This window comes from Panthera tigris, chromosome A1, assembly GCF_018350195.1.
Source record: "Panthera tigris isolate Pti1 chromosome A1, P.tigris_Pti1_mat1.1, whole genome shotgun sequence".
NCBI lineage: Eukaryota > Metazoa > Chordata > Mammalia > Carnivora > Felidae > Panthera > Panthera tigris.
The window spans coordinates 187741835-187755396 of record NC_056660.1 but is presented as its reverse complement, the minus strand read 5'-3'; the positions used below and the strand labels follow the sequence as shown (position 1 = coordinate 187755396).

Genomic DNA, 13562 nt, shown 5'->3' with positions numbered 1-13562 from the left:
CAAAAAGAGCAATCCATAAAGCAAAAGGTAAAACATTAAACATACTCAGAATTAAGAACTTCTGTTCAACAAGACATGATAAAGAGAATGAAAATGAAAAGCATAACTGGAAGAAAATAGTCACAACACATATAATGCACAAAATATTAGTATCCAGAATCTATAACTCCTACTAACCACTAAGAAAAAGACAAACAACCATACAGAAAATAAGCAAAAAGATTCTTGACAGAAACAGAAATCCAAATGCCCAGAAATGGAAAAAAAAAAAAAAAAGCTTAATTTCATCAGTAGTCAGGGAAGTGAAAATTAAAACCATAATGAGAAGCCATTTCAACTCACTAGACTAGCACAAATGTAAAAATGACACAGTACTAAGGTTTTGACAAGAATGTAAAGCCAGGTAGGGGCTCTGTCGGTTGAGCGTCCAACTCTTGAATTCAGCTCAGGTCCTGATCTCACGGTTCCTGAGTTCAAGGCAAGTGTCAGGCTCTGCAGTGACAGTGTGGAGGCTGCTTGGGACTCTCTCCCTCTCCTCTCTCTCTGTTCCTCCCCAATTTGCACATACGCGAGTGCTCTCTCTAAATAAATTAATTAATTTAAAAAAAAGTATCGAGCAGGGCAAACTCATATATTCCTCATGGAGATATAATTTGGCATAACTTTGGAAAGCAATTTACCATCCCCTGGTAGGGTCATATAAGCACGGATCATATACCAAACAATTCTATTCCTAAAGATAAAATTAAAGTATCTGTGCACACATGAAGCAAAAGACACTATAAGAAACTCCAATGTAAAATAGCTTATAAGAGTCCCAATAGGCAAAAACTTTGGCCAGATTCAAATTTCTATTGGCAATAAAATGGATGATAAAATTGTGATGTATCTATGTCACGGATTTTTAATACAGCAGTGAAAATTAATACAAGCACACACATAAAATGGCCGAATCCCATTAACAGTGTGAAAGTAATCACAGAATGCCATATGTGATTTAATTGATGTAGCTTAATAGACAAACCTGAATAACATTTTTTTAATTAAAAACATTTTTTAAATAATTTATCTATTTTTGAGAGACAGAGTATGAGTGGGGGGAGGGGCAGAGAGAGAGAGGGAAACACAGACTCCGAAACAGGCTCCAGGCTCTGAGCTGTCAGCACAGAGACCCACATGGGGCTCAAACTCAAGAACTGTGAGATCATGACCTGAGCCTGTCAGATGCTTAACCAACTGAGCCACCCAGGCACCCCATTTTGTAATTTTTTTTAAGGTTTATTTTTGAGAGCCAGAGAAAGACAGGGCAGGAGTGGGGGCAGGGCAGAGAGAGGGCATGAGCCACCAAATCCAAAGCAGGCTCCAGGCTCTGAGCTGTCATCACAGAGCCCACCCAACATGGGGCTCAAACTCACAAACTGGGAGATCATGACCTGAGCAGAAATCGATGGTTAATCGACTGAACTACCCAGGCGCCCCTCATGTTAGAGGTATATACCTATGTATTAACCTTTAAAACAAAGGTCATGCTTAACACCAAATTCAGGACGATGGCTGTTTCTAGGTGGAAATGGGGAATGTGATTACGAACTATAAGTTTAAGGAAAGGATTATGCTTCTCTGGAGTTCATAATCAAGTACCTGACCTAGTCTGTGAGTTCACAAAAGCCTACATGAGGAAAGGGCATTTGAGCTGATAGCTGAAGAATAAGAGTTAATTAGAACAGTGCTTCTCACAGAGCCCCACCAGTAGCTGTGAAATATAATGGTATTTCCAGTCATAGATTTTTATTAAAAATATAATTTTATGCAAATAAAAACAAAAAAAACTGCCCATTGGAGTTTCTGCTCTTGTGCAGAAAAGACATCAATATTTTTAGAAAATGAGCCTTATTCTGAGACAATCTGGAGGCTCTCATTCTTCTTTAACGTAAACCAGACTTGAGACCAAAATCATCAATACAAAAATTGTGGCCATTCATAAATACCTGGAAATATCCAACTCTTCACTTGGGGCTATAAGAGAGACTTTGAAGAGCTATCAAAGCATTTGGAGCAAGTTGAGCTGAGGGCTGATATTATAAGAGAGACTCAATCTTTCTTTGGAGAAATATTTAGATCCTTTGCCCATTTGTAATTGAGTTGTCTTTAAGTTGTTGAGTTGTAAGAGTTCTTTGTATATCCCACAAAGGATAAGATAGGTATGCTTTGGTTCTGAGGTACAGGATTTTCAAATATTTTATCACATTTTGTGGAATGTCTTTTCACTTTCTTGATAATATCCTTCGATGCATAAAGTTTTTACTTTTTGGGAAATGTGACCTAACAATTTTTCCTTTTGTTGCTGATGCTTTTCGTATCATATTTAAGAAACCATTGCCTAATCCAAGGCCATGAAGATTTACTTATGTTAGCCTAATGGAGTTCTGAAAAAAATGGATTTATGTAGCTAAAGTAAATATGTCTTTAAAGCCTATTAAAGAAATATACACTGAATTATCTGAAGAAGTAAAAACACTAAATGTACTTACAAATCATATTAGTCACAAAAACTCACAAGCTTCATTGCAGTCAGAGAGATCCAGTTTTAAAGTGAGATTCCAGAGTTTCAGCAGAAACTTAAAGTCATTTCTAAACTGTACCAATGAAGGAAATGGACTATGAAGCAGTCCACTTCAAGTGATTTACTATGGAAAGGGAGAAAAGAATCTGTCCATAGCAGATGAAAAGATCCTTTATGCATGTGAAGACGTGGACACTTATAGAATATAAGCCAAATCCTTTTAGAAAATCAGAAAGAACGGGGCGCCTGGGTGGCTCAGTCGGTTGAGCGTCCAACTTCAGCCCAGGTCATGATCTCGTGGTCCGGGTTCGAGCCCCGCATCAGGCTCTGTGCTGACAGCTTGGAGCCCGGAGCCTGTTTCAGATTCTGTGTCTCCCTCTCTCTCTGACGCTCCCCTGTTCATGCTCTGTCTCAAAAATAAATAAACATTAAAAAAAAATAAAAAAAAAAAAGAAAATCAGAAAGAACCATTGAGTCTTTGATTATCAATTATCATGAGGGAAAAAGGCTTATATTTGGTGAGATATCTGTTGGCTGAAAAAAACGGTAAGAAAATCAAATCCATACTTCAGAGAAATAAGTGATTTAGGAAGAATTTAAATCTCGACTTTGCAAAAAGTATCTTTATGTCCCTGATGTCCCAAAATGGGCATTTGGCAGAGGCTCAGGAGCTGCTGAAACTCCCTGGTACAAGGAAAGAGGTCCATTAAGTTGGGATGGCTTGAAGATCCAGGATCTTGTGCCTGTGTGGACCACAGTCCTCAGGCTGACTGCATCCTGACACAGCATTTCCTCCACACCAGCAAGACAAGTTGTTCTGGTGCTCTCCGTGCTGGAGGATCCTCAAGACCTTCTTTTGACAACTCTAAGACATGCACTTGCAGAAATACAGGCCAATAGGAATGACACCATGGATGACCTTGGTCATTTAATTATGCCAGATTCAATCCTCTCACCTGAATGGAAGGCAGCTGACCCTGGGCTCTGTTGTTCTAAGTCATCCTCCTGTCAGAGGTCAGATAGCACAGATGGGTCCCAGGAAATAGTTCCTGACAAGAGAACCTCCTGTCATGTTCTTTTCTCTGGAAAGCCAGTTTGGACCTCTCAAGAATCTTTTCCACAGAGGGATGTCCTTGGCCCAGCACATTCTTCATTGGCAACAAGAAACATCTCTAAACAAGTGCTGGATTTTGGTTTTTCTGTTCACACAACATTAAAACAGAAGTGAGGCACCTTCAGAATTGATCTAGCCTTCTAATGAGCCTATTTCTAAAGACCAGAATCATAAGAAAAGTGCATTTTTGCTTTCTCCTAATGTAACTTTTGATATTTTCTCCTAGTTTCACTGCTATTAAGTGATCATTCCATGCCTCAAATGGAAGATGGAATTATAATTCTTAAGACACTTTTATTACTGTATATTATTTAAACATGATTCTTAAAAGGAAATTGTTTCCATTTTATTCTATTTGTAGGTATGGTTTTTACAGTATTTTTGTCGTTGTTGTTGACAAGTCCACTAAAATAATCCAGGAACACAGCAAGAATTTTGCCTAGTAAAATAATTTTCAGTGTTTTCTCTTTTTAGTTTTATTGCTATTAGTTAAGTGGTATACAAGTGCTCAAATGGAAACATTATAGAATTACAGTTCTCAGGACAATGTTTCATAAATATACATCACATAAATAGGAGTTTTGTTAGTAAATTGCTTCCATTTTATTCAATTTCTACAAAAAGTATATTATTTTTGATATTGCTATTAAACAAGTCTCTTCTACTGATCCAGGAAAACATAATAATTTTGTCTCCTAAACTATTTTTCAATTTGCTCTTCTTTAGTCTTTCTCCTGTCATTATGTGATTACACAATTGCTCAAATGGAAGCTCAGCAGAACTGTAATTTTTAAGATAGTGTTTATAAATTTATTTAAAAGTGAATGTCATTTTCTCTGTTTCTAGATAGTCTGAAGATAGTATTTCAATTGTTTAACTTAAACTCCCCAGTAACATTGTCGTCAAAGTATCATGTCCATATCAGTTGTCACAGAAGACCTCTGGAGGGAATGGTATCAGACATCAGATGTGCTAATCATTGATTGGAAATACAAATCAATACATGTAAAAAGCAATGCCAGTGATATGCTATTGGAGTCCTGAAGCTGCATTCCCCAGCCCTGTTGAGGAAGCAGAAATTGAGTTAAACCAAGGTCAGAGGTAGAGCACCAAGCAACAGATTCTAGTTTTAAACAGACTGCTGCCAATGATTTTCTCAAACCATGGGCCAAATGCAGAATGCAGAGTTTGCCCTTTTTTGTGTTTTGGGACAAAAAAATTTTAACCTAACATCCATAAGGCTGTTGTGAGAATTAAATGAAATAACACATCTATGGTGCTTGCATGAATAAATAACAGCTGCTATCATGATTACTGCCAATTAGAAATATTATGGTGGAAAGCAGTGAAGAGAAAAAAGTTACAGGTTAGATTCACTATACCAAAAGGAGAATAATAATCTTGACTAGTGTCATAATTGGAGTTCTTAAGATGTAATCAAATCCAGAGGGAGCAAGTTTAAGAAAAAAATTAATGGATTCAGATTTAAATTATGAAACATTTCAATATTTGAGAACCATGAACTAATTTGGAACTGTTTAATACTTCTTATAAAGGCTAGTAATAGTGATGGCATAAAATAAATTTGTAGGTGGCAAAATTTAAAGTTAATGTAAATCTGAAGAGCTGCGACATGGATGGATAAAAAGAAAATGAATGACTTGTTTATTGATAAGATGTGATTATCGTTAAACAAAAGAGCAGATAAATGAACACTGAATTAGCTAAAATGTTAAGAAGAGAAAAAGTAATATTGAGAGCTGTCAGGAAGAGAATTAACACCATTAACTGTCAATGTAGAGGACACCTGAGGAGTGGCTGCTTGGCCTTACAGAGAGGTCTCTTCTCTAAGAACCCTCCCCAGGAGACAGGGGCAGGCTCAGGCAGAACCTGATGCACTTGGAGGAGTTGATGGGTCCAGAATCAATGTGACCTAGTTAGGCCAGTATGAGTGGATCTCAGGACTTGGGGATTTGGAGCTGAGTGACAAACTGGGAGTCAGAGTCATATTCATAGCAGTACTCTAGGGGTAAATAAGGTCTGTAGATTTATTGTTAAGGACCTTAAACTTGCCTTGGCTCCTGTTTCAACAACATTCAACGAATTCCCTAGGTCAGGTACCATGCCCTCCTGATGCCTCCCTTCCTCCCCAGCCCCATCTTTTTGGCTCAACCCAGCCTGATTAAGTTTCCGTTATTTAAAATCAGGAAAACTATTTCAAAACAAATCATCTGAAGTAATATTTATACAGCATCAAAAACAGTACCACTTTCACATTATCAATGAAATTCTAAGTACTAAATGTAAATTCTCTGTGAAGTTTATTTCAATGTGAATAATGAAGCTCTGGAAATTCCAGCAAAGATAAATGTGAACAAGAGAGAGGCAATACTAGTTTTCAATAAAAAGAAAGAACATGATTTTTCCAATGTACCAAATGATCTTTTTATTTGTCATTTTGCAAGTGGAAAACTGATGGAAACTATGTCACAGGTCTACACGCTGTTATTTGGGAACTACTGAATGAAACCCTAGAGATTCTGAAATATAGAATTAAAAAAAATCTTTTGATTATTCAGTAAACTCATTTTTATAAACAGGGACTGAGGTCAGGAGAAATTGATCACCTTGAGGACGATAATTTTAGGCAAGGCTGCATTAGAACCCTATCTAATACTCTTTGGACATAAACACATTGCTAAAGAAATGTTTCCTCACAACTGGAAATATAATGAATAAAATAATGGTAGCCTATTCATTACAGATAGCTTGTTGGTGATCAAAGCTTGCTTTGTCATGCTGTAAATGTTTAAATTGTAACAGTCTAGACATTTCATTAATATTTCTTAAAGAATGGGAGATATTAATTTATCCACTTATGAGTCACCATGGATAAAGAAAACAAATAAATGAAATTGCCATTATAATGTGACATGCTGCAACATAATAACAATTTGATGTTCTTGTTTAAGATTTCAAATTGAATGTTGATTAGTTAGCAATATATTATACTAAAATTTTCATTTCAGAAATAGTTCATTAGTCTAGAATTTGTGGATAGGGGCATTTGTAATTATTTCTCCCACAACTGAAAAGATACAACCTCCAATGCACAACTTTGGAAATATACAAGAAGCACGAGTTTTGCAGTTAACACTGGGCCTGGAAAACTGGCTCTAGGGCCATCTATGGGGTCCTGTTTCAACTATAGGAAAATTTCTCCTCTTGATATTTTCCCTATAAAATGATGGCAAAGTTAAATGAATCTGGATCTTCTGTCACCCTGTAATTTTTATTGACTTTAACATTTTCATTCCATTTACTAAATAAAGTAAAATCGATTTTCTATAATGAATACACATTATTTTCATTATTGGGAGAAATAAACTTTACTATTAGAATAAGTGCAATCAAGTCATGATTTTTTTCCCCTATAGTTGGTAATTTCTAGACCATTTATTTATTTATTTATTTATTTTTAAGTTTATTTACTTATTTTGAGAGAGACAGAGACAGCATGAGCAGGGGAGGGGCAGAGAGAGGGGGAGAGAGAGAGACAGAGAGAATCCCAAGCAGGCTCTGCACTGTCAGCACAGAGCTCGATGCAGGGCTCAAACTCACAAAACCGTGAGGTCATGAGCTGAGTGGATCAGAGAGTCAGACACTTACTTAACTGACTGAGCCACCCAGGCACCCCTTGACCCTCTATTTAAACTAAGCCTACCAATTTCAGGCTTAAAACTAAGTTCCAGGGATCTACCATACAACTTTGTGCCCATAGTTAACAATACCATATGGTACTTTTTTTAAGAGGATAGATCTCAGGTTAAGCGTTCTTAATTCAATAAAATCAATTAAATCTATGTAATATACATATTTTGTTTTCAATGAACACAATGAAAATTTTTAAACTCACTTTTTTCCTAATTATAAAAGTAATGCAGAGACTTCCAGGTCTGGGACGAGGTGGAGTAGCTGCACTTCTCCCCATCCCTCCTGCTAAGTACAACTAAAAACCCTGGATGGAATTATGAAACAAATACATGAAAACTCTTAAAAGATGGAGAAAAGGCAGATTGGCTAGTTACCTTGAAAGACATGGCAGTGAATTCCCTGGGTTTTCTTTTTGCCTCATATTTCTCAGACCGGGTGCTGGAGATGCAGGCAACCTAGAAATGCCAGCAGGCTCAGACACAAAAAAGGCCCCAAAAGCCTGCTCTCTCTAGACAAAGCACCAGGAAAGGAAGAGCCTAGCAAGAAAGAAACATTCAGTTAATAACCACTCATGCAGAAAAAGGTTAACATTGAGAGGCCTGAGCCATAGAACGTCCTGCTTGCAAGGTGGGCCTTTGGCTAGCCTCTGGGAACTTCACTGATAAAAACAGTTCCCGACACCGATTATTAAACTTTCCTAAAATGATACAGATGCTTCACTGTGCCTTGACTGTTCATGCAAATGATAGGGTTTAAACTGTACATCTGCTTTCCTTTTGAGGGTCTGGAATTGGTGCTAAGCAGTGGGTACCTATATGACCAGACCAAAAAACCTTGGGCACTGAGTTTCTGATGAACTTCCCCAGAAGACAACACGTTATACCCATTCTCACAATTCACTGATGGAAAAATTAAGTGCATCCTGGGCAATTCTACTGGGGGAGAACTCTTAGAATCTTGTGCCTGGTTTCCTCTAGACTTCACTCCACAAAAATTTTCCTTTGCTGATTATGCTTTGTAACATTTACTGAAAATATCATTGAGGAATACAACTGTACATTGAGTCCTGTGAGTACTCCTGCTGTATCACTGAACATGAGAATATTCTTGGAGACGCCCAACATACTGCCATACACCAACCAAGTATCAGAAAAAGTGGTGGTCCCACCCCCACCCCTGTAAGCAATAGCCCAGTGGGAAATGTAGACTTTCACTCATGCCAGACTATAATGAGGTACCCCAACCCTCTACCAGGGTAGTGTCAGAGAAAGCTGAGTGGGAAGCCAGAACTTTTACCATCTTCTAATGGAAATGTGGTCCTCCCCCAACCCCATCTCCCATAATGTCAGTGGAGGCCATGTGGGGAGTAGCGATGAGGCATCCTTCTACCTCCCAACTATGGTGGCTTTCAGTTGAAGTCTGGTGGAGAACCTGAACTCCCACTCCTATACACCCCTTCGTCACATGGGGTGACAAAGAATGCCTAATGGGGATATGAACTTATACCCTGACCAGGAAGTTATAGGGTGGCATCCCCGTAACCCCACTCTGTGGTGTCAGAGAAGGCCTGATAAAACAGAAGATTTAAATAAGATCCAGAGTATCATAATGTAATACCCCAAATGTTCAGGATACAGTAGAAAGGTACTTTTCATACTAACAACCAGGAAAATCTCAATTTGGATGAGAAAGACAACAGATGCCAACACTGAGAGAACACAGATGTTGGAATTACTTGATAAGGATTTTAAAACAGCCAGCATTAAAAATGATTCAATAAACAATTATGAACATGCTTGAAACAAAAAGTTTCAGCAAAGAAATGAAAGACATAAAGAAAAGACAGATAGACATTTTAGAACTGAAAGATTACAATGTCCTAAAGTAAAACACTTTTTAAATTAGTGGATGGGCTCAACAGAAGAATAGAGGAGTACAGAAGAATCAGTAAACCTGAAGATATATAATAGAAGTGACCCAATCTGAACAATAAAAAGAAAATGGATTTAAAAAAAAATTAACAGTCTTGAGGACCTGTGAGCTATACTAAAAGATCTAACATTTGTGCCACTAGAGTCCTGGGAGGAGAGGAGAAAGAGGGTAGACCTGAAGAAGTATTTAAAGAAAAAATTTCTGGGGGTGTTTGGGTGGCTCAGTCAGTTAAGCGTCTGACTCTTGATTTCAGCTTGTCATGATCTCATGTTTGTGAGATAAAGCCCCACATTGGGCTCTACACTGACAGCACGTAGCCTGCTTGGGATTCTCTCTCACTCTCTCCACCCCTCACCTGCTCCCATGCATGCACATTTGCATACGTGCTCTCTCTCAAAATAAGTAAACAAACTTAAAAAAAAGTTACAAACTGGGGAGAGTAAAGAAACTCAGATGGAGTTAAGGTTTTTATATTTCACTCAAACTAATAAAATGCCATCTCCAGTAGGCTGTGATAAGTTATGTATACATAATGTAATACCTAGAGCAACCACTGAAAATTTATACAAAAAGATATACTTGAAAACATTACAGACAAATCAAAATGGACTTGTAAAATCGTGTTCAAGTAACCAGCTGAAAGACATGAAAAAGAAAACAGAAAAACCAAAAGCAGAAGGAACAGCAAACAATAAATTGGCAGACTGAAGCTTTAACATATCAGTAATTACATTACCTATAAATGGTCTATTTTGTTTGTAACAGCCAAAAACTGAAAAAAAAAACCCCAAAATTTCCAAACTGGTGAATAAATAGACAAATTGTGGTAAATCCATGCCAGGGTATTCTACTCAGCCACAAAAGGGAGTTGCTACAAACAATAGTTTGAATAGGTCTCAAGTGTCTTACGGTGAATGAAAAAAAAAAATTTCTAAAGACATATGTTTGGGGCGCCTAGGTGGTTCAGTCTGTTAAGCATCTGACTCTTGATTTTGGCTCAGGTCATGATCTCATGGTTCGTGAGTTTAAGCCCCAAGTCGAGCTCTGCACTGGCAGGGCAGAGACTGCTTGGAATTCTTCTCTCTCCCTTTCTCTCTTCCCCTTCCCCCTTCATGCTCACTCTCTCTCTCTCAAAATAAATAAATGAACATTCTTAAAAAAGGCATATATTGTATGATTCCATTTACATAACATTCTAGAAATGACAAAAAGCATAAAGATGGGAAACGAATTAGTGACCAAGGGTTAGGAATGGGAGGAGGAATGGGGGTGTGGGTGGGTACAAAGGGCAGCACAAGGATATCTTTGTGGTGATGGAAGAGTTCTGTATCTTGACTGTAGTGGTTATGTGAATCTGTACGTGTAACATATGGCATAGAATTATATGTAAACACAAGTACCAATGTTAGTGTTTTGATACTGCAGTATAGCTGTGTAAGACATAATCATTGGAAAAAAAACTCAGTGAAGGGTGCACATGATCTCCCTTTTTGCAACTGCCTGTAAATCTGTAATTATTTTTTTAATTACACATAAACTGTGCATACAAATGGGTATACGTCTACAGCATAGAAAAGACTTGCAAAGATAGGCATAAAATTATGTGTTAAGGATATATCTCTTATTTGAATTTTTTAAAAAATGCAAAGTTATTGCATTTCAAAATCCAAATATAGAAAAATATAAACAAGATGAAAATCACTTCCTCTATGATGCCATCAAGAGAGAATTTTAATTCACTCATTTAACAGATACTGAGTGCATCCTATGGTGCTGTGAACTGTTAACATTTCGGTGTGTATGTCAGAACTTTCCCGTGCATCTAGAGTCATATACAAATTATCATCATTCATGGATATGCAGTATTCTATGCATAATATGTATTATTGTATAACAAGCTCTCATTACTTGATGTTTTCTTCATTAATATTCATCCATTCAGCAAATATTTGATTACCTGCTTTAGCCAACATCAATGCTAGACTCCAAAAATATAATGGTGAATTAATCAGATATGGTCTGTTTCCTCACAAAGCTTACAATATAGTGACAGACTGTCACTAAACAATTTTTTTGAGATAAATACACAATTACAGTTTGTGTCAAGTTTACACAAATATAAACAATGTTTGAAATACTCAGCAGGGCTGCCGGGGTGGCTCAGTTGGTTAAGCTTCCGACTTTGGCTCAGGTCATGATCTCACGGTTTGTGGGACAGCTCAGAGCCTGGAGCCTCCTTCTGATTCTGTCTCTCTCTGTCCCTCCCCTGCTTGCACTCCGCCTCTCTCTCAAAAATAAATAAACATTAAAGAAAATTTTTTTGAAATTCTCAGCTGTGAAAGGAAAGGTATCTTGATGGCAAGATATCAAAGCATGTTTATCATTGATGGAAATGAACCAGTAGAGAGAAAGGTTAAAAATATAGGTGTGAGAGAGGATAACAGAATTAAAGAAAGCTGAGAAGGAAGGAGCCAGAGCACAAGTATAAGGGTTGGCTTCAGGTGGAAGGAAACTACCACATTGAAATAGAAGCAAAAGGGGCAAAGACAAGTACAGATATAATTTAGTTTATAGAGTCAGAGGTCTGAAGTTGAAGCAATTCCTTTTTGAGACCTTCTATTTTCTTATCAAAAATACAAGAGAAAGTCATCTGCCAAGAACAGGATGTAAACTGGAAGATCTGAGGTTTAAAGACAGTTGTGGTTTTCAGTTGCCATTTGGAAAAGCAACCTAAATAGAGAAAGTAAACTTGCCGGGCCAAGTTAAGATACTGTGGAGTCTGCCATATGGGCCAGATTCTGACCATTTTCAGCACAGACTGCAGTCAGAGAAAGGTCAAGGGAACAGATTCTAGATGAGAGAAATAAAGCGCTGTAGTAACTAAAATTTAAAAGAAAGAAAACAAGAAAGAAAGAAGGGAAGTATTTTTCAACTGGGGGGGAGAGAAAGAAAATGGCATGAGAGAAAGGGGAAGGAAGTAAACAGGTCAGGGGAACATGGAGGTAAAAGCAAGGTGGTAGTGGATGTCTGGCTGGGGGGCAGCAATGTCCTTTAGCCTCACAATCCAAACACGATCACAGTGATATCAGCAGTTTAACATCAGATTTTATGAAATTGGTTCCATGTTTCTTTTAGTATCTTAGACCCAACAACCTACTGAAACTCTCGGAATTCCCAGGCCTCTAGTTGCTTCAACGAATTATGAGTGAGGCACAAGTACATTAGAAGAGAGGGTCTAGTGAGCAACAAGAGGCAGAAGTTTAATTATTCACTTCCTAATGGCACTTGTGAGTTGCTATGAGCACTTTTTAAAAGTCCATTTTGTATTTATTCCCAGTTACCAGGAATCCAGCTCCTTTATTAACATAATTTTTGATTTCATGAATGTTTACCTTAATAGAAATGGACTTGGAAGAACTGACATATAGGCAAATCATCTGTTAGATGGACTCTGTCCAAAATAGTTTGCTACCATTATTCTCTGAGAAATGCCACTGTTCAACAATTAGGAATTATTAAATTATCCACACTCGGGGAACACCAAACTTATCAGACCTTTCGTTTAATGGCTATTTTACTATTAAAAAGAAGAATCTCTTTATGATTCCTGTTGCTTAGAATTAAATTTTAAAATGCTTTAGTTGACACTTATGATGAACAAAAACAAGCTTCTCTAATAACAGCAAAAAAATATAAAGTGGCCAAGCAACTGGTTAGCACATGAACAAGGTACAGACTGGGTTGAAAGAAAACTGTAATTCATTCTAGAGTTCAATCCCTGGTTTCTGACCATCTCTTTGGCTGGACTGTTAATGTGTGATTCTTGTACAAATTCTTTTAATTTGGGGTTTTCCTTTCCTCTCTCTGCCCCCGCCCCCCCCCTTTTTTTTTTTAAAGAAAGAGGGTATATAGTTTTTTCCTTTTATTGAAAATGTTTCATTTTTAAAAATGAGAGACTTTTCATGCATTACTAGTGCAATAAAAATTACCAAAAGAGAGAGGTAAGGAGAACATAAAATAGTGTTTGCCTTAACTAAAAAATTGTTAGGACACAAAACTTGGTTCTTTGCTTCTCTTGGTCACAGCCAAAAAGGAAACCTGAATCAGTTACATCACTGCCAATTAGAAGGAAAAAAAGTACATAATTCAAAGACTGGTGCTTATGTGAGGCCAATATTCTCATTTTCCCTTCCTTTTCAAAATTTTAAGTTTTGCTTGGCACCATATACAACAATCTAG

At 37.3% G+C, this 13562-nt stretch overlaps 1 long non-coding RNA gene across 3 annotated transcripts in view; it reads right to left on the bottom strand.

Annotated features, from left to right (window-relative positions):
• Nucleotides 1-4473: 4473 nt before the first annotated feature.
• LOC102959183 overlaps nucleotides 4474-13562 on the bottom strand; it is a 9789-nt gene continuing 700 nt past the window's right edge. For all 3 annotated transcript variants that reach the window (XR_006220277.1, XR_444347.2, XR_006220278.1), the window contains exons 2-3: nucleotides 7766-7927; nucleotides 4474-4738 (exon numbers count right to left, since the gene is read on the bottom strand). This is a non-coding gene — a long non-coding RNA (uncharacterized LOC102959183). The remainder of the gene's footprint in view (nucleotides 4739-7765; nucleotides 7928-13562) is intronic.